The following is a 21525-nucleotide window of genomic DNA, read 5'->3' on the forward strand; positions in this document are numbered from 1 at the left end:
TATTCTCCAAATCTCCTACCATCGTGGCAAATTACATCTCCGCAAAGGATACTAAAAATTACCATACAAAGTCAAGATAACCCCGAAAATCTTTCTCAAAATTAATTTTATCTTGAACCACCTATCATTAGAAGTATTAAAAAATCATTACAGATCGAACTGCGCCATCCATTTCAATTTTATTAACATTTCCACGAGGAAAGCGCTCCAATAGTTATTTATTTTCTCCAGCTAATTCTTCGCAAAGGCGAAAGTTGCCACCCCCGAACGAAATAATTTCCTCGAAGCGAACGACAGGGGGGGTGGAATACGCACCCGAGTGTTTTACAGATAGTAGCGATATTTTTTCTTCCTCTCGATACTATTAATTAAAAGTTTTTCGCGAGAGGGGGGGCTCGTGCCGCGGGAAACGCAATCAAAGGTAACGAAACACCTCCGGATGGCTCGTGCCTCGTTAAGCAATTTTTTTTCACCGCTTTTAATGATCCGCTTTCGCCGACAAAAGAGTCCACCTTTTCGCCACCCGACCACCCCCTTTCGTTCTCGCTCTATTGCTCCACCCTCCCCCCCTCGTTTGCGTGCATTCGGTTCCCAATCCCCCCCCCCCCTCTTGGAAATTAACCTCCGCACGATAGACTTTCAAGGGCGAATCTGATAACGAGAGACACCGGAGCGATCGTTCGCGAAAAATCTGCCGATATTACGCTGCCCTGAGCGATTGTCGGTGGCTAAAAGGCGACTCTCCTTTTGCGGTCGGTCGTCGGAGCTTTTCAACTTCCGGTCCACGGCTCGCCGTTCTCCCCGACCTTTAACGACCCCCCCGGACTTCCGCTGCCTTTCAGCAAACCGTTAATTTCACGTTCGAATCCGGTAAAATAAGGAACATTCTTTTTTGGGGGCGAATAAATCAACGTCCACGGAAACTGGACCCTCTCTTTTTGTAATTTAAAATTATGAGACTCGTAAATATTACTATTTTGGGTAATTCGTGTAGTCAGTTTGGTCGATTTTGGGATATACAAATCACGAAATGGGTGCTCAACAATTTCACATTTTGACAAATTCTAGTTTTCGGTATGTTTCTGAAACAGGGGATTAGGGGGGAGTGTTTTTTAAAATTTGAAGCATGAATTGGGTAATTCATATGTTAAATATATATACAGGGTGTTCGGAAAAATTTTAATGGGAGATTCTGGACGCCAAAATAATTTAATTCTCGACTGAGGCTTCATTAAAAGGTTATTAAAAAATTTAATTGAAATGTTTCAAATCATTCTGGAAAAAATATTTTTAGTTGCAGGGGTCGATTACAATCATTTTTGTTCATTAGACATACCCTCGAAATCCTACCTACTTTCGAGAAAAAAATTCGGGAATGTGAGAAATTTTTCGACAAAATTAAAAAATTTCAAATCGTTCTGGAAAAATTATTTTTGGTTTCAGGGGTCGATTACAATCATTTTTGTTCATTAGACATACCCTCTAAATCCTACGCACTTTCGAGAAAAAAATTCGAGAATGTGAGAAATTTTTCGACAAAATTAAAAAATTTCAAATCGTTCTAAAAAAATTCTTTTTGGTTTCAGGGGTCGATTACAATCATTTTTGTTCATTAGACATACCTTCGAAATCCTACCCACTTTCGAGAAAAAAATTCGAGAAGCTGAGAAATTTTTCGACAAAATTAAAAAATTTCAAATCGTTCTAAAAAAATTCTGTTTGGTTTCAGGGGTCGATTACAATCATTTTTGTTCATTAGACATACCCTCTAAATCCTACGCACTTTCGAGAAAAAAATTCGAGAATGTGAGAAATTTTTCGACAAAATTAAAAAATTTCAAATCGTTCTGGAAAAATTATTTTTGGTTTCAGGGGTCGATTACAATCATTTTTGTTCATTAGACATACCCTCGAAATCCTACCCACTTTCGAGAAAAAAATTCGGGAATGTGAGAAATTTTTCGACAAAATTAAAAAATTTCAAATCGTTCTAAAAAAATTCTTTTTGGTTGCTGGGGCCAATTACAATCATTTTTGGTCATTACACATACCCTCGAAATCCTACCCACTTTCGAGAAAAAAATTCGGGAATGTGAGAAATTTTTCGACAAAATTAAAAAATTTCAAATCGTTCTGGAAAAATTATTTTTGGTTTCAGGGGTCGATTACAATCATTTTTGTTCATTAGACATACCCTCGAAATCTTACCCACTTTCGAGAAAAAAATTCGAGAATGTGAGAAATTTTTCGACAAAATTAAAAAATTTCAAATCGTTCTGGAAAAATTCTTTTTGGTTTTAGGGGTCGATTACAATCATTTTTGTTCATTAGACATACCTTCGAAATCCTACCCACTTTCGAGAAAAAAATTCGAGAAGCTGAGAAATTTTTCGACAAAATTAAAAAATTTCAAATCGTTCTAAAAAAATTCTTTTTGGTTTCAGGGGTCGATTACAATCATTTTTGGTCATTACACATACCCTCGAAATCCTACCCACTTTCGAGAAAAAAATTCGGGAATGTGAGAAATTTTTCGACAAAATTAAAAAATTTCAAATCGTTCTAAAAAAATTCTTTTTGGTTGTGAGGATCAATTACAATCATTTCTGGTGAATAGACATATCCTCGAAATCCTACGCATTTTCGAGAAAAAAATTCCTCACCGAAAATGTCATGTCTGACCATACCATTGATATGTTTCCCTGAAATTTTTCGTAAATTTTTTCAAATCGTTCTAAAAAAAATATGTTTGACTGCAGGGGCTAATTACAATAATTTTTGGTGAATAGACATACACCCAAAATCCTACCCATTTTCGAGAAAAAAATTCAAATAGATGGACAAATTGTCGTTCTACAGCCGCAATTTTGAACGTTAATAACTTTTTAACGAAGCCTCCATTAACAAATTGGTATTCTTGATTTTCGTCTTATTTTCGCCCCTAGAATCCCCCATTTTAAATGAAAACAGACATCTACGTACAAACAAAATTTCCTCTTTTATATGTGGTTTCTAATTCCATTTATCCGCCATTTTGTACACCCGAAATGTGGCAAATAAATACAAGCATAAAGAATAAATGCACCGAAAGTCTCCAGAAGTAGAAAAACCAACCCCTCCCTAGCGAGGATCAACGATATTTCAACTCGCGATTAAAGGGGGTGGTTCGCGGGAAATTCGGGGTTGTAGCGACACGTCGTCGCCCGGAAGGAATTTAAACGCCTCGCGGGTAGTCGCGTGCAAGACTCTCGAGATCGCTCGCCGGGATACGGGGAACCGATTTAAGGATTCCGCCTCGCTGTAAACAAGGCCCTACGCGAATAAAACTGTCGCCCCCGCGTGCTCGGGCTCCTCGAGCGAAAGTGGGCGCAGGGGGTGGTTCGCGAACGTAAACAAACGACCCGTGTCTTATCACCGCGGAACTGCATTTTATTATCTAAATGGCTTTCAGCGAGCCACGCCAACTCGTAACCGGGGAACGATGCTTTACGAGCACAGCCTCTCGAAGAAACTCCCTCGCGACACGCTCCTGGACAACTTTTCTCCCCCCCCTTTCAGGTTGTTTTAAGGACCACGCGATTCTCGCTACGCGTCCTCGACGCAACTTTTATCTACTTTCTCCTGTCACCGAGGCAGCAAACTTCTTGCAACCCTCAAATTACCGAACCCTCGGAAAAAGATCATTTTGAAAAAAGATCTGCGAAACGCTCTTGGCGACACTGAATATTCCAGAGTCTTTTATTTGGGCTCCTATTGGGAGCATCATCTTTGGCTATTTAATTAATGTATTTAAGAAAATGGCTACCCCTGTTGGAAGTGAAAATCCTTGTTTTAGAAATTTATTTTTCTTTTGGATTTAAAAAATAAATATTTATTTAAAAAATATAGGAATGGAAAGAAAGGGAGATTTTAAAAGCCAATGGAGAATTATTTAACACCCCCAACCCCACTCGACTCTACAAGAATCTAAAAACAGTATTAAAATATAAGCAAGAGAAGAATTAAGAATTAGTGTAAAGTAAATTATAAAAAATATATGCAGCGAAAATAAAAATTCACTAATCAATGGGAAAATATTTACCACCCCCCACTGTGTCAACTAGGTGAATCTGGGACGCCCAAACAAACGCTCGAAATTGTTTCCAGCGAGTAGTATTGACCAGCGTTTGCCAGCCATCACCAGAAGCAAATTTTCACACGTGTTCGAAAAGATCTAACGATCGATACTACCCAGGACAATGAGTGTGTATTCTATGTATGGACTGAAAACGACGAGAGATATGCCTTTGTGCGCGATGGTTGTCGAAGATATAATTTTCCGTTCAACGAAGCTTACAGATACTGCGCAAAACGTGTCGCGAATGATTGCAGTGTTCGATACAAGGAGCTTGCAAGTTTCCCTGTCGTACGGGGGTAGATCGATGAGGTCCCCAACTGTGGGGTTATTAATACATACCTCCATTTTGGTAGCGTTTAGGTCCCTAACTGTCGAAGAAGAATAATTGTTTGGTAAATAAATATGTATATTTCAAGTTCTGGTAATTATTTTCATCTCTAAAATATTTTAGAGGCCTCAGTTTTCAGTATCCATATGGAAATTATTTAAATTTATTGACAATAGAGAATTTATTCAAACTATATTAACCACCATATTGAATTGAAAATAAATTTTGTCCATTTTATAATTATTCTGCAAATATTATTGGGATATTAATGTATTTTAGCCTCCATTTTGGTAACTAGTGTTTGGTTTGTGGGTTTTGAATCAAGAATAATTATGGAGAAACATAATTATACATATTTGAAGTTTCATTAACTCCTCTTCTCTTAAAAATGTTCAAAAAGATGTATTTAAATTTATTTACAATAGAGAATCTATTCTTTCTCGACCTCAATATTGAATTAAAAATAAATTTTATCTGTTTAGTAATTTTTGTATGAACATTATGGGGATATTAATATATTCTAACCTCCATTTTGATAACTGGTGTTTGGTTTGTGGTTTTTGAATCAAGAATAATTATTTAGAGTAATAAATATGTATATTCGGAGTATTCTAACCTCAAAAATATTTAAAAAGCTCTATTTGAATTTGTTTACGATAGAGAATCTATTCGTTTGCAACCACAATGTTGAATTAAAAATAAATTTTGTCCATTTTATAATTTTTTTACAAACATTATTGGAATATTAATATATTCTAGCCTCCATTTTGGTAACGAGTGTTTGGTCTCTAGCTTTTGAATCAAGAATAATTATTTGGAAAAATAAATAAGTTTCACTAATTATTCTAACCTCAAAAATATTTTAGAATCCTCAGTTATCAGTGAACTCATATGGAAACTCTATTTAAATCTATTTGCAATAGAAAATCTATTCTTTCTCGACCACAATGTTGAATTAAAAATAAATTTTGTCCATTTTATAATTATTTCACAAATATTATTGGGATATTAATATATTCTAGCCTCCATTTTGGTAACGACTGTTTGGTCACTAGCTTCTGAATCAAGAATAATTATTTAAAAAAATAAATAAGTTTCACCAATTATTCTAACCTCAAAAATATTTTAGATGCCCCCTTTTTTTTTAAAATAAATTTAAATCTATTTACAATAGAGAATCTATTCTTTCTCGATCAGAATATCAACAAAAAACTAAATATCGTCCACTTAGTAATCCCTTCCCCGTGCATAAAACATTTAATAACGTTTGTCAGCGAAATTTTCACGACTCTATTCCCCCCGAATAAAGGAAACAAATAAACCCCGTAGGAGAACGTGCGTAGACTAAATGGGAACGTCTCGCGCAACCCCGTCTGTCGATCGCAGAAAAGCTGATACCGAGGAACTCGTTTCCCAGAGTACAGAGAGCCCCGTTTCCTTAACTCGCGCCCGTAAACCAAGTATCTAGTAATTCCAGCGCACGTGGAACGATGCATCGTGAAAATTCTTGTCCAAACACCGCGAGGCATTAACCGCGCGTAACGACGCGTAATAATTAACGAGTGAAATGTTTACCGCCGTTGCTCGACGACCATCGAAAGTCCAACAGAAAGCTTCCGTTGTTTTTCTTAGGAATACCACAATCTGCATTACGTCCGGTGTACATTACATATGGCGGAGTGTACATTTTCATAGCACACAAACTGGAACACGACTTAGTCTCTATTTGCAATCACCATTTTCCAAATAATTATTTACCAACACTTCTCCATTTTATCATTGCAAAAAATATTCTTTCCTAATTTACTATTTTTTAAGTATTATCGATCGTGGAAAATTGCAATATTAATTATCGACCTTTTCATTTTTTTTTTTTGTGGGGATATTTAATTTGGGGTCTTTTAATGATACTCAGAAGAATTTTAATCTCGATTTGAATTCCGAATATTTGGACGATTTCCATCAAATTGAATATATTATTTTCGGTACGTAAAGCTATACGTAGCGAGCATTTCCAACTGTGGGAATCAATTGCAGCAATAACAATCGATCGCAAGATGCCGTGTGCCCGTCAGTCCACACGTATAAACACGTGACGACTAGTGTCACGTGTCAATCTCACGTGCAACTCGAAATTCACGTGTACGCGTGAGACAGAGGTCTCTGGTTGACACTTTGGCACCGGAGGATGTTGCCCCCCGCGACTTTATCGCTTCGACTACACATCAGGCTGAACTCTCGTGCGACACGCCCTTCGCGAACAGTGGTTCTCGAGCCACAAATTTAAACAGAAACATTTCAAACGAAACTTAGTATCTCGAAATCAGCAAACTCTGCAAACCCATTCTAACAAATTCCTACAATTTGTGCCTGATACATAAACTGTGGATCTTTATGCAGTTTTTATTCACCTCGAATTCTGACAATTTTATTTTGTCTTTTTCTCGCAAACGAGCACGACGACCAATGCTTTTAATGACGGCATCGTGATCCCGTGATTTTTTCCTACGGGATAGCGTGTCGAAATTTTGCCCTACGGCGATTTTTGCCGCCGGAGCGACCGTTCGCGTCAGTTTTTTGTTCGTAACTCGAAAACTAGCACGTGAACGCTTATTTTCGCTTATATGATGCTTGTGTAGTTTCACGATCTCTACCTGATGGGGTTTTCGTTTTTGTTTTATCTCGAATTTTGACAATTTTTTCGTTAATAACAGAATTAATGAAATGGGAACTATGCGAAGGGTTGTCTCAACAACTAAATACAATAATTCTTACGTATTTCTTGCATTTTTAAATACTGAATGCATTCTGTAATCTTCTAAAAATTTAAATTTCCCCATAAATGCAAAAATATCTAATCTAAGTACTATTATAAATGGTCAAAAACTGATTTCCTTGATAGATACATACTCAACATTGAATTAAAATAAAATGTACTTCTTATATGCTCATAAGGGGTTGAATCATCACCAAACAACAGAACGCTAAAATATGGCGATTTCCACCACCGAAGAATTTTATTAACGGACGATTGAGCTGTTCGAAGTACCCAAAGTCGAACTAATATATTAATTACGCCCTATTGACTAAGAACAAGTCGTCTGATGATTGTTAAAATTGCATAAAAATTCAGAAAATGGGCACGTTGAGCCTCGAATGAGCATCTTTCCGTTGCTAAACAATTTCGCTGGTGATCGGTAATCGATAAGTCGAGATCTGCGCCCGACGTTTCCGGAATTCGTGCATCGGTAGCTGCACGCGTCGCTTTCGACGCGAAAGCAGCCCCGATCCGGTTGAATTCACTTTCCCAGCCGCGTATCGCGATCAAGCAGGCGCGCGAACCGCAACACGACGCTATCACGTGTACACGAGCGTTATCAGGGCCAAAGATCGGGGCCCCGAAACGTTCCTCCACCTGAGAAGCTAGTTTCTTAACGTGGTCGATCGATCTTGCGAACGGAGAGAAACCGGAACCGGGGCTTCGGGAATTAACGTCGATAGGAAATCGAAAGGTGCGAGAGAGACGAGGGAAGAAGGTCAAAGGGCAATTAAATTCGCGTGCACCATCCATCGGATTCGATAATCGACGTTTCTCGAGGAATTCTACCGAGATTTTAAATGCAATTTGAATTCGGAGTGTTTTCCCGCGAATTTCGCGCCTAGATGGCGCCCTAGTCGACCCATAGAGCATCATGGGTAATCCCATACTCGGTTTCGGGACCAATTTATTTGCAATTTCTATAAAATGGAAGGCTATTTATACTAATTTTTGTTTAATTACACAATAATTTAATTATACAAGAGAATAACTTCAAACAGATTTTAAACAACGTTTGAACACGAATAAAAATATACGAAACAATTGAAAAATTCTGTAGCCTGAATAGTTCGTATAGAAATCAATTTTATTGCTGTATTATTGAACTGATTTTGAATAAATTGCACGACTTGCCAGGGACAGAAGTGGATCAAACTCAGAACGTGCAACAACGTGAACAAAGACAGCTATTCAGCTTGTTTGAATAGATTTAGCACAAAATAACTAGAATGTAGCACAAACGGGAGCTTCGACCAGTACTAAAACAAGCTTTCTAGGTATTATTCAATAGAAATGGAGGGTCATTCAATAGCGCAAATTGTCACAATCTACCCACTGGGTAACGCAAAGCGATTCTCGATGCAATGTAGATCTCGTATTATGTACAAATTCTGTTTCAGAAGACCCAATTAACCCAAGGACGAAAGTAGTAATAACGATACCGATGCCCAAACATTTCCAAATGTCTTCTGCGTTAGCATTTCTCGAAAAGCATAATTAAATTTTTCTGCCCCATTAACGACACCGAGAGCTGGACGTGCAGGCGGAAGTACGCGGCCCAGAAATTAAATTTCGACCCTCTCCTTTACAACACATTTCCAGTGTATAAAGAATGTTGCCTCCAAAACGGGGGGGCTTTATTATCCAACTTTACCCCGAGTTTAACAGCGCAATGAGTTGGGTTAATTTTCTACTCGTTAGTATCACACACCAGACACTATATCGCGTTGTTATGCAACGCAAGATGGTGCAAATAAATTAGTAAAAAGGTAGAGCTTGAACTGCCGGGGCAAAATAACATTTTACCAACGTTAAATTACCAAAAAATTCATGTAGATGTCTATTTTATAGGAATTGCAAGCAAGTTGGTCCTGGAATCGAGTATGGGATTACCCATGATGCTCTATGGGTCGACTAGGGCGCCATCTAGGCACGAAATTCGCGGGAAAACACTAGGAATTCAAATTACTTATATTTATTATAACGCGTGTAATATTAAGAATCTAACGAAATGGACGATTGCAAAGGATCGTAAATTTTCGAATTAAGGTTAGGGGAGTTAACCTGGGCTCGTTGAGAATTCAGGGAGTTATCCAGTGCAAATAAATTGTTAGAAACGTAGAGTTTACACTTATTAATATTAAATTGCAAATAAGTTGGTCCTGGAATCGAGTATGGGATTACCCATGATGCTCTATGGGTCGACTAGGGCGCCATCTAGACACGAAATTCGCGGGAAACACTAAGAAATCAAATTACCTTACTTGTATTTATTATAACGCGAGCAATATTAAGAATCTAACGAAATGGACGATTGTAAAGGATCGTAAATTTTCGAATTGAGGTTAGGGGGGTTCCCCAGAGCTCGTTGAAAATTCATTCGCGGACGAGTCGAGGGAACGTGGTTCCCAGGTCGCAGTGGGAGTTGTCCAAGGGGCAAAAGAAAAGGTATCGAGATTGCACGGGATTCCAGCCGGGCAACGTCGTTCGCTTTTCCGTAATTTCGGATCGATTACCTGTCGAACGCCGGCCGCGCGCGATTTTCTGGGTCCCGGATCGGCGTGTGTCTCTGTCCGTCGGGATTCAGGAGAGGCTGTTTCGACGTCCTAATTGTTTGTCGTCGGCCGTTCGAGGGGGGAGGTTTAGGAGGGAAAGAATTTAACTGAATCACCGGGAGTTCCCGACGCCGAGCTGCAGGAAATTAGCCGTCCGCGCGTTCCGCCCAGGACATACATCACGAACGTAAAAACATCGTAAGACGCGCTTGGATATTACGTTGCTGGGGAATTAGTTTTCCACGCTGGCCCCCTCTACCCTGGAAAAACGGTACCGCTTTTAACGGACTGTCGGCCATGGAATAGAACGGCTTGTCGGCTAATGGACGGCTCTCGTTATCGTTATTGCGAAACTGATTAGCCTGATGTCCGACGTTTCTCAAACGTCTACTTTCCCCCCCACTACCAGGGACGAGATTTCTTGCCACTAGCTGGCTAACGGAAACTCACGACGATCTAAACTAACGTCTACAACGCTACGACACGCATTTGGGGTCTCTTGGGGCCTTTTGGGGTCTTTTGGGGTCTTTTTTGACCCCAAACTCTATAACTACACGCTTGGTACTTTATTAATCAATTGTACAAATTAATTACATCAAAGTCTTCAAAGTCTTCAAAGTCTTCTGGAATTCTGATGGAAGCCTGGAAGGATTTGCGATGACAATGTTAAAGAATGGGTAGACACTGGCGATACTAACTGCTTTGGAATCCTAAGTATAATTGTTGTGAAAACTTTGTTCATTTATTTGTATTTAATCTAGAAATGTATCTTGTTCTTTGTATGAAACGTAGACACCAATTTAGAGTTAGCGGAACCAAATATACTATGAATGAACATTGGGGACGTCACAACATTTGCGTCAGCTACAATATGAATTAAAACTGTCTCGCACTAGTAGAGCCTTCAGAATTCTGGTAGAAGCTGGGCAGATTTATAATAAGAATGCTAGTTGAATGATGGGTAGATCAGATGAGGTTAGTAGCGATACTAACTGCTGTGGAACGCCTACTGTACTGATTCCTGCGATAACATTGTACAAAACTCGTTAATTTCCATTTGTATCTAACCAATAAACGTGTATTCTGTCCTGTATTTATACTGTTAATGTGAAATAGAGACACTGCACCATTAATAGAACAAAGTATACTGTGAATAAATACATGTCCACTGGGGTCCGCAACAAAATTTGTGTCAATCATGGTACAAATTGAAAATATCACAATATTCACCAATATTTATCAATACTAGTTAAAGAATAGGTATATCAGACGATGTGTAACTATTTTACAATGCCTACTACACGGATTGTCACGAAGACGACATCGTTCCGAGACTCGTTCATTTTCACTCGTATTTAACTAACAAACGTTAATTCCACAGTATGTTTATATTAATAATATATATTACCTCATCCTTCACGTGAAATACAGGCACCACACCAATTTAGAGTTGACAGAACAAAATAAATTACGAACAAACACGCGCACACAAGATCACGCGACAACTAACGACGCCATATTGCCCTTCGGAAGCCATCATTGCGCGGCGCTGGTGCGCAGGCCACTCTGTCTCGACACTAGCGCTGCCACGCTGTCCACCGAGGGCCGTATGTGCCCAGATTACTTTTCCTCGTCGCAAACACGTTTTCTAAGGGAATATTTTATCAAATAAAAGCATTCTCGTTACCGAATCGAACCATATAGATGATCCAAGCCCCAGACACTGGCAAATTTCATTCACCGAATAACGAACACACATTTCAGGTTCCATTACCGGAGTTTCAAAACTGAGCGAAGCCGCGGGCAGACCATCAGTTAACGAATAAACTTAAATTTTCTATTTGTTATTCGCAGATAAAATTCGACTCTGTCCCTGCCACGGTCGGTCGATATGTTTTTTTCAGTTTCGAAACACAGAACGACTCCAATACGCGGAAGTTATAATTCCCGACACAATACGAAGTTTCCACGGTGTAAAACTGCATACGCTTTGTTGCTGCGCCAAAATGGCGTAGCGAAATTTTCCATCTACATGGTCCGTTGTTTTTTTTTGTTGATTTTATCTACTGGAACGTAGTCGATCTTTTAATACCCCTTCGAACTGAAGGACGTATTCGATTCAGATAGCTTTTGTAACCGATTTACTGCCTGGCTGAGTTCCACCGTGCGTGTTAACCCTTTCGCTATTTAGCCCGACGGGGCGAAAAATACCAAAATGTTTAATCCCTAAGAGGGCTAGAATTGTTTAGTCCTATGCAAACAGAAATTGGGATATTATTTTACCAGGCCCAAGTTGTACGTCCATTTTCGAACACACAACAGAAAAAGAATGAGAAAAGATACACATTCACATATTAATCTTGAAGTGTTGTACTTACTGTAGAGCTACTTGTATTTTAAATTGCGAATAATTAAGTCTCTGCCAATAGTAATCGTAGAAACACTCACCCCCCCATGTTGCTCAACAAGAATGGCATTTGCTATACGTACCTGCAACAGAAAAGAAAAATACAATTAGTATCGATTCTTCGAAAGCATCAAAACATTATCAATTTCTTTCCTTGTCCCTACAGTAGTGCCTCGATTACTGCACGAGAATCTCCCTCGATTCATGAAAAAACCCCCACAAATGGAGTCTGATTCTTTAAAAATTATTGTAGGAATTTTCAGTTTCGATCTCTCACAGTAATCAAGATTCAGAAGTCATTCAAGGATCTTTCGTTCGAAGATCGACGAACTGAGCGGCGATTGGACTCAACAAGCCTAACTGACGATTAACCTCGCCTTGGGCGGGTCAACGGGCGGCCATTTCGCCTCACTTTATTTTTATTCCATTCCTCGACTGACTGTTTCCGCCTGCAAATGTAACTCACGTCACATCGAACGTCGACTTTTAAATAATCCAGAGACATTTTCGATAACTTTCTATATTCGACGCTTCCAGTATTTTTAACTATTTCCGTACCACAATTTTCTCCTGCGTTTCGACCTAAATTATACGGAGTGAATTTTTGCGTCGACGTTCCCACGTTCCTCTGTTTACCCGGGGAAACCGGACCCACGCAACGCGGTTAGAATTGGTTATTCGAGCCAGAATTCGTAGATCGTCGATAATAATTACAGCGTAATGGAATGATACGGATACAGGCGGTCACGTGCAGCCCCGCGCCACCGTCTCGAGCGTTCCTCCTGGTTTTCGGGGCTCGTCGTTAATTAGTCGCGGCGGAAACGAGAGCGCAGCCCCGTTCGAGAAAAAGAGTTTCGGCCAAAAAAATTCAACCGATACGAACCCGGGCGTCGTTTTTCCTCGCGTTCGAATTCCCAGTCGTTTGTTCGCCAGATGGACGCGCGTACGGTGTAAGTAGAAAATAATTACGGGCAACATCGTCCCTCGTAAACGGGAAATTAATAAATACGCGTCCCGTCGTATAAATAACGCTTAAAGGAGAATAACGACCCATCGGTAAGCGTTAACTTATCGCGACGAGCGTTCGCGTTCGCCAGTGCGTGAGATTTATATAACTAGACGCGCCATAAGTCATAGGGTCGCGATATATGGCGCACGGTGATCCTTCGACGTTACGGTACAAGTATGGAGATTCATTAACCCCGTGGAACGAACGAATCATTTTTATTCCTCCTCGTTTTGCGAGCTGTCTGGTAAAATTCTAATTTATAGCTCTTTGGGGGGTGGAGGAGATCCTTATTTTGGGGACGAAAAGATACGAAATGAATGGGGTTATTTTTGGGTGATATATAAAATGATAGTTTGAAATAAATCCATATATGGCTAGAGAAATGACAGTGAAATTAATTGTTTTGTAACTTGATTTTAATATACAGGGTGTTCCACCCCAGGGAAAAATTTTAATGGAAGATTCTAGAGGCCAAAATAAGACGAAAATCAAGAATACAAATTTGTTGATGGAGGCTTCGTTGAAAAGTTATTAACGTTCAAAGTTGCGGATGTAGAACTGCAATTTGTCCATCTATTTGAATTTTTTTCTCGAAACTGAGTAGGATTTCGGGGGTATGTCTGTTGACCAAAAATGCTTGCAATTGACCCCTGCAACTAGAAATAATTTTTCCAAGACGATTCGAGAGTCTTTTTTTTCACCCAAAACTTTCAGCACTTATTCGAATTTTTTTCTCGAAAATGGGTAGGATTTCGGAAGTGTAAACACTGTTCTAAAATTTTAAACCAGAGGAATTCCTCAGAATCAGCGTAGAAAAGAATAAAAATACAAGTTTGTAGAAAATTGTAATAATATACGAAGTGGTTAACAATTATTATTGCAAGCGACAATATGGTGATTCAGTATGAAAAACTGCATCGAAAATGTAGAATAAAGTTTTTCCATACGAGCGTTTGTTCTCGAGATAATTCACTTTGAAAATTCAGTTGCATGTCTGACCATATCTCCACTTTTCTACTTACATTTCTACTTTTCCTTTGATATAATTTCAAATAATTCTAAGACAAAAAAGGTATTGAAACATATATAATACTGTGCTAAAATCAATGTTTGAAAACATAAACACCAGTGGAAATTTTGTACATATGTTACTATTACAGTTCGTCTGACCATTTCTTGATTTTTCTACTTACTCTGAGTGAAAACGTAGCTATTCGTTTCATCCAATTTCGAATAATTCTAAGACAGTAAAGGCCATCGAAACAGAGACAATACTACGCCAAAATCAATGTTTACAACCACAAAAATAAATAAAAATATCTTCTATATACGTCACCATTATAGTTTGTCTGACCATGCCACGATTTATCTACTCACTCTAAATCTCCACAAAACAGATCACTGCTATTTGTTTGCTCCAACTTCAAATAGATAACAAATAATTAACAAATTACTGTTAATTTCCACAACGAAACACCTGCACCAAAAGATCCAACAAAAAAATTAATTACCTCGAAAACTGAGCATCGCGTGACAAAGTTTTCCACTTGCCTTCTCGCTGTTCATTCGGAGCTTGTGAATTACTGTTTTGTGAAAGAAATTGGAGGAACTGGGCCGGAAACCACGCCCGAAATTCGAGTCTGGAATGGTTAATGCGGCGCGGATGGCCCCTACGTAAGTCATGGGAATATTCGTTTTCAGGAAATTGCAACTGACTCTTTTTTCCGGTCGCCGGAGCCCAGCCAACGATTTCCTGCTGGATCGAGGAGTATTGTTGCGTTGCCGCTTAATTTAACTCGATTGTTGCCACGCATATGCGCTCCAAATTATCCAGACAATGACTGCAGGCGAGGGAAATCGACGTTCAAACCGATTGCAAACTCGTCGCGTTTACGTAACCCTAAGGCCACGCGAATAATTTCTAAATTTTTCTAAATCAATTCCACGCCAAACCAAACACTAAAATCGCGGGAAGAAAGGGGTTGTTTTTCTGTGACTCGTCAATTCTTATTTTGAAAAAATTCGAAGCAAGTAATTACTTCTTTAAGTAGTTATTTCGATATATAGCGAAACATAGAACCTGGAGATCAAAATAATTATTGCAATGCATTATTCTGAATCGATGATCATATTTTATTTTGCGTTATCGAATTCTTTGTTTATTGATGTTACACTTAGTATCAATATTGTAATTTATCGAAAGTTTCAAGACTCCAAAAGAAATTATATGGGGTCCAAATAACACTTCATCGAGGGTTTATTTAATTTAATAGGGTATCATTATTTATTTATATTTTTGTCTAATATTTTGCATGCATCTTCAGAAACCTATTAGCTACCAACACACAAAATCTCAATCAAATCGAAGTGGAATAACTATGCTTTACTCTCAGTTAAACTAAGAATTAAGTGGAAACATCGACGAATGGTCAGACAAGCACCAAATCTCTCACGTGCGCCAAACACACAAAAGTTTGATTATCTCGAAAACCATCACTCGTACGTGGAAATGTTATTCCTGCATTTCGACTCACTTTTACACGTAGAATCATCCCCCAGTCCAGTTTAGGTGTTTTAATCACCGCCTGTCCGGTTAAAACCGTGTAGGGGGGCCTAGATACTGTCGTTGGGACTTCTCGAGCCATTTCTCCCTCGAGAAATCGTAACGTGACTATAAAAGAAATTATATGAGGCTCAAATAACACTTTCTGGAGGGTTTATTTAATTTAATAGGGTACCTTTATTTATTTATATTTTTATCTAATATTTTACACACATCTTCAGAAACCAACACACAAAATCTCGATCAAATCGAAGTCGAATAACTATGCTTCAATCTCAGTTAAACTAAGAATTAAGTGGAAACATCGACGAATGGTCAGACAAGCACCAAATCTCTCACGTGCGCCAAACACACAAAAGTTTAATTATCTCGAAAACCATTACTCGTACGTGGAAATGTTATTCCTGCATTTCGACTCACTTTTACACGCAGAATCATCCCCCAGTCCCGTTTCGGTGGTTTAATCACCGTCGATGGGACTTCTCGAGCCATTTCTCGCGCGAGGAATCGTAACGTGCACGGTCCGTTTAAGTCGCGCCCGGGAAAACAATTTACGAGCCGACGAAAACGTCGCGCGAAACTTTTCGAACGAGTTTGGAAACCGACTTTCAGCCGCGGGAAAAATTGTTTCGTCCGAGCGTCGCGAATCGCCGAAGACAAATCGCGGCGACGAGGAACGGGCACAGTGGGTGGGGGTAATCCACTTTGTCGACCGTGGAAACGTTATTCTCGTGGCATCGTGTCATCGTCGTACTCTTTTTCGCGCTCGTTTCGTACCGGGGGAAAAAGCAAGGTTTCGGAAACTCGAAACGCGAAAACCGTACAATCATATCCCGAACGCGTCAATACCGAAGCAACAATGATACTGGGTGAGTGGAGGGGGGGAAAAAGCGACAGTATAAAAAAAAAAAATATAGTATACAGAATACGGGAATAATGGCACTTGTTCTGTTGTGTCCGGACCCCGATGGTAGATAAATATTGGACGTACGAATTCAAGGGAAGGTCGATCAATTTGTATCGATTCCCGCGGCGTTTCTAACGCGTGTCGCTGCAAAAATAATATACCCGCGCAAACAAGCGCCGGTGCAAGCTAAACGAGGGGGTGAGATTTTTTTTTTTCTTCGTTCATCGCCGAAGGAACAATCGACGTCGATTCTGTCGCGAAACAGAATTTCAACAGTGGTCGAAAACTGTAATGAAATGGTTAAAACACTGGATTTTTTTCAAATTAAAATGTTTCAACCCCTAAGAGTCAATTTAGAAAATTTTGTGAGAAGTCCTACTTCAATTTTGGATAAATTCAAAATTACTTGCAATATTTCACAATACGAGAATTATAATATTTATTATTTAAAAATTTTCTTCATTCAAAGAAGCCAGATGTTGTAATTATTAATAGTATTTTTTGAAATTAAGATCGTACTATTTTGAATAAGTAGAAAAATTATTTTCAATATTCCTCAGAAGAAGAATTATAATATCTATTATTTAAAAATTTTCTTCATTCAAAGAAGCCAGATGTTGTAATTATTAATAGTATTTTTTGAAATTAACATCGTACTATTTTGAATAAGTAGAAAAATTATTTTTAATGTTCCTCAGAAGAAGAATTATAATATCTATTATTTAAAAATTTTGTTCATTCAAAGAAGCCAGATGTTGTGATTATTAATAGTATTTTTTTAAATTAAGATCGTACTATTTTGGATAAGTAGAAAAATTATTTTCAATATTCCTCAAAAGAAGAATAATATCTATCATTAAAAAATTTTCTCCACCCAAGGGAGTCAGACATTATAATTATTAATAGTATTGACAGTATTAATAGTATTTTTCGAAATTAAGATCGTACTATTTTGAAACAGTACAAAATTATTCTCAATACACCTCAGAAAAAGAATAATAATATCTATCATTAAAAAATTTTCCCCACCAAATGTAGCCAGATATCATAATTATAAATAGTACTTTTCGAAATTAAGATCGTACTATTTTGAATAAGTACAAAATTATTCTCAATACACCTCAGAAAAAGAATAATAATATCTATCATTAAAAAATTATCTCCACCCAATGGAGCCAGATATCATAATTATAAATAGTACTTTTCGAAATTAAGATCGTACTATTTTGAATAAGTACAAAATTATTCTCAATACACCTCAGAAAAAGAATAATAATATCAATCATTAAAAAATTATCTCCACCCAATGGGGCCAGATATCATAATTATAAATAGTATTGATAGTATTAATAGTATTTTTCTGAATTAAAATCGTACTATTTTGAATAAGTACAAAATTATTCTCAGTACACCTCAGAAAAAGAATAATAATATCTATCATTAAAAAATTTTCTCCACCCAAATGTAGCCAGATATCATAATTATAAATAGTACTTTTCGAAATTAAGATTGCACTCTGTTTGCGCATTTCAGGTTGCACGCTATCGAAACGAATTAACCTGGCAAATGGAGCGCTCGACTGTAATTAATCGCGTCCGCGTACGGAATATCGATTGATCGATTGTTTAAAGTTCGACCGCGTTTTCAAGGGGGTGAACTACCCCCAGGTTTCGAGGCCCGATAGAAAGAACACAACGAGAAATCTCGTCGCAAATTGGATCCGGGAGAATTACGACGGTCCACTTCGCGCGTTCGACGATTACCTTTGCACCCTGGGGATCGTTCCGCGACCGAATGTACTTCCGGTGGACGTCGTATTCGCGCACCCAGGCGTCCGGGAACCGGTCGTAGCGGAAATATTCCCATCGAAGGGCATTACCGCGGCCTCGAAACGTTCTTGGAAACAAGATTTCCTCCCCCATTTAGCCCCCCCGATCTCTTCCTTGGCATTCCCGATGGATCGTTCGAGATTGAAGAAGAGAACGGACGAATAATATGCTGACCCAATTCGTAAATTGGATCCATAGATCCTCGCGACCGACTCCTTTTACTTAACGCGTCTTCGGGGTTGTTTATCAGGCGAAGTGACGTATTTCAACCCTTATATTTTCTGTGGAATACAGTGGACACTGTGGTATTTATTTCCCAATAAAATTTGTGAATTTTAAAATTGAAACTAGGAATATTAGATGAGGGAGGGGGTTAAGTTTGGGGTAGACATTTCAACCCTTATATTTTCAATAGAATACAATGGACACTGTGGTGTTTATTTCCCAATAAAATTTGTGAATTTTAAAATTGAAATTAGGAATATTAGATGAGGGAGGGGGTTAAGTTTGGGATAGAAAATTCAACCCCTATATTTTCAATAGAATACAGTGGACACTGAGATATTTTTCCCCCAAAAAATTTACATTAGAACACCGTATAAGTAAACTAGAAAATTTCTGATCTCTAAAACTGAAATTCGAAATATTAGAAAGGGGGGTGGGTTAAGTTTGGGGTAGAAATTTCAACCCTTATATTTTTAATTGGATACAGTGGGCACTGAGGTATTTATCTTTAACTAAATTTGTGAATTTGAAAATTGAAATTAGGAATATTAAGAAAGAGAGGGGGTTAAGTTTGGGGTAGAAATTTCAACCCTTATATTTTCAATAGAATACAATGGACACTATGGTGTTTATTTCCCAATAAAATTTGTGAATTTTAAAATTGAAACTAGGAATATTAGATGAGAGAGGGGGTTAAGTTTGGGATAGAAATTTCAACCCCTATATTTTCAATAGAATACAGTGGACACTGAGATATTTTTCCCCTCAAAAATTTACATTAGAACATCGTATAAGTAAACTAGAAAATTTCTGATCTCTAAAACTGAAATTCGAAATATTAGAAAGGGGGTGGGTTAAGTTTGGGGTAGAAATTTCAACCCTTATATTTTTAATTGGATACAGTGGGCACTGAGGTATTTATCTTAAACTAAATTTGTGAATTTTAAAATTGAAATTAGCAATATTAGAATTGAGATTAGGTTAGTTTTGGGGTAGAAATTTCAACCCTTATATTTTGAATAGAATATAGTGGGCACTGAGGTATTTATTTCCAATAAAATTTGTGTACTAGAAAATTGAAATTAGAAATATTAGATGAGGGAGGAGGTTAAGTTTGGGATAGAAATTTCAACCCCTATATTTTCAACAGAATACAGTGGACACTGAGGTATTTATCTTTAACTAAATTGGTGAATATAAAAATTAGGAATACTAGAAATGAGAGTGGGTTAGGGTCAGGGGTAGAAATTTCAACCCTTATATTTTCAATAGAATACAGTGGCCATCTCTGGAGGCATTTCTTTTCAAATTTATACTGGATCATTCTATGAGTAAATTACAAAAATTCTTATTACAAAAATTGAAATTAGAAATTTTAAAAAAGGTTTTTCAGAAGCTATCTTTTGACAAAAATAATTTTAAATATTGAGGGTTGTATTTCCCCCCCGAAGCATCAGCCACCATTAAAAATTAGTTTCCAAGTTTTCGGGGGATCTAATCAGAGGCCTCGAAAGACATTTCGAACAACCCCCCACCCTCCCGAGGACTAAGTTCGGCGACTCCACCCCGCAGAGTTTCGATGAAAGGAAGGCTGTCGAAACGTTGAAACAATCCCCTAATTGGCCGGCAATTAAATACACGTTCCCAGTCGATTGAAGCACTAACCCTTGGTATTCTGTACTTGTGAAAGCACTCGAGGTGCTGCCCGATGACCTTCGACGGGCCTCGAAGTTTCCCGTCGCGAAAGAAGACGCCATTGCGGGGGTTGTCCAGGACCGTAGTCCAGTTTTCGTGCATCTTCGTCGGGGGGGATGTGTATTCAAGCGCGTTCGGGGCTCGTGGAAAGCTTAGGGCCGCGCCAGCAGCTGCCAGAAGGAAGGAAGGAAGGAAGGTTCGGACCGACGGGTGGCGAAAAGGGGCGCCGATCAATAACACGCCGCGGCGCGGCGCTGGCGTCGCTGCTCCGATTACTCCTATAGTTACACGTATCTCCCTGTACGCGTGGGTATACGTGGCCCATCGGAAGACCACACGCACCCTCCGCCACCCCTCTGGGTCAAAGAACCGAAAAATAATTTTTTTTCCACCCCTTACTGGAAATTAAAAATTCTCGAAAGGTGACTGATAGTATCTGGAATTTTATTTGAATATCAATTTTTGATAATTGATACTGGGGTTGGACAAATTTTGAGAATCAACCCTTAACGATTCTCCCAAATCAAGAATATAAATTTCTTGACTGAGGCATCGTTAAAAAGTTATTAAAAAATTAAATTAACAAATTATAAATCATTCTGAAAAAATTATTTTTGGCTGCAGGGGTCTATTACGATCATTTTTTGTGAATACACATACCCCCGAATTCCTGCTCACTTTCGAGAAAAAAATTCTTTACCGAAAATACCATGACTGACCATTCTCCTGAATTTTCATGCGAATCTTTAAAACACCATAACTCCTGAACGGATTGGGCGATTTTAATGTTTAAAAAAGCAAACAACGCGTATTTTAATGGAGAATACGTAGAAATCGCAAAAATATTCGAAAAGTTGGTCCTTAACCCCGTAAAGTGAGAAAAACCTCATAAAAATGGTCCAATTTTCAAACGGCCATAACTCTTAGAATAGTGATTATATTTTAATGAAACTTTTTTCTAAAGTAGAGCTCATGGGTACCTACAAAAAAGTATTAGACAACTTTTCGATAGGGCGTCAAACTAAATTACTAAAAATGAAAAACTAATTTTTAAGAAAAATCGACAGGGGGT

At 38.2% G+C, this 21525-nt stretch overlaps 1 protein-coding gene across 4 annotated transcripts in view; it reads right to left on the reverse strand.

Annotated features, from left to right (window-relative positions):
* Sema1a (semaphorin 1a) overlaps positions 1-21525 on the reverse strand; it is a 365473-nt gene that overhangs the window by 113479 nt on the left and 230469 nt on the right. The window contains exon 1 of one of the 4 annotated variants that reach the window (XM_076779614.1): positions 11227-11298. The exons of the other annotated variants lie outside the window; for them this stretch is intronic. The gene's annotated coding sequence lies outside the window, so the exon portion shown is untranslated. Of the gene's footprint in view, positions 1-11226; positions 11299-21525 lie in introns of those variants that run through there. 4 annotated transcript variants of the gene reach the window in all.

This window comes from Colletes latitarsis, chromosome 12, assembly GCF_051014445.1.
Source record: "Colletes latitarsis isolate SP2378_abdomen chromosome 12, iyColLati1, whole genome shotgun sequence".
NCBI lineage: Eukaryota > Metazoa > Arthropoda > Insecta > Hymenoptera > Colletidae > Colletes > Colletes latitarsis.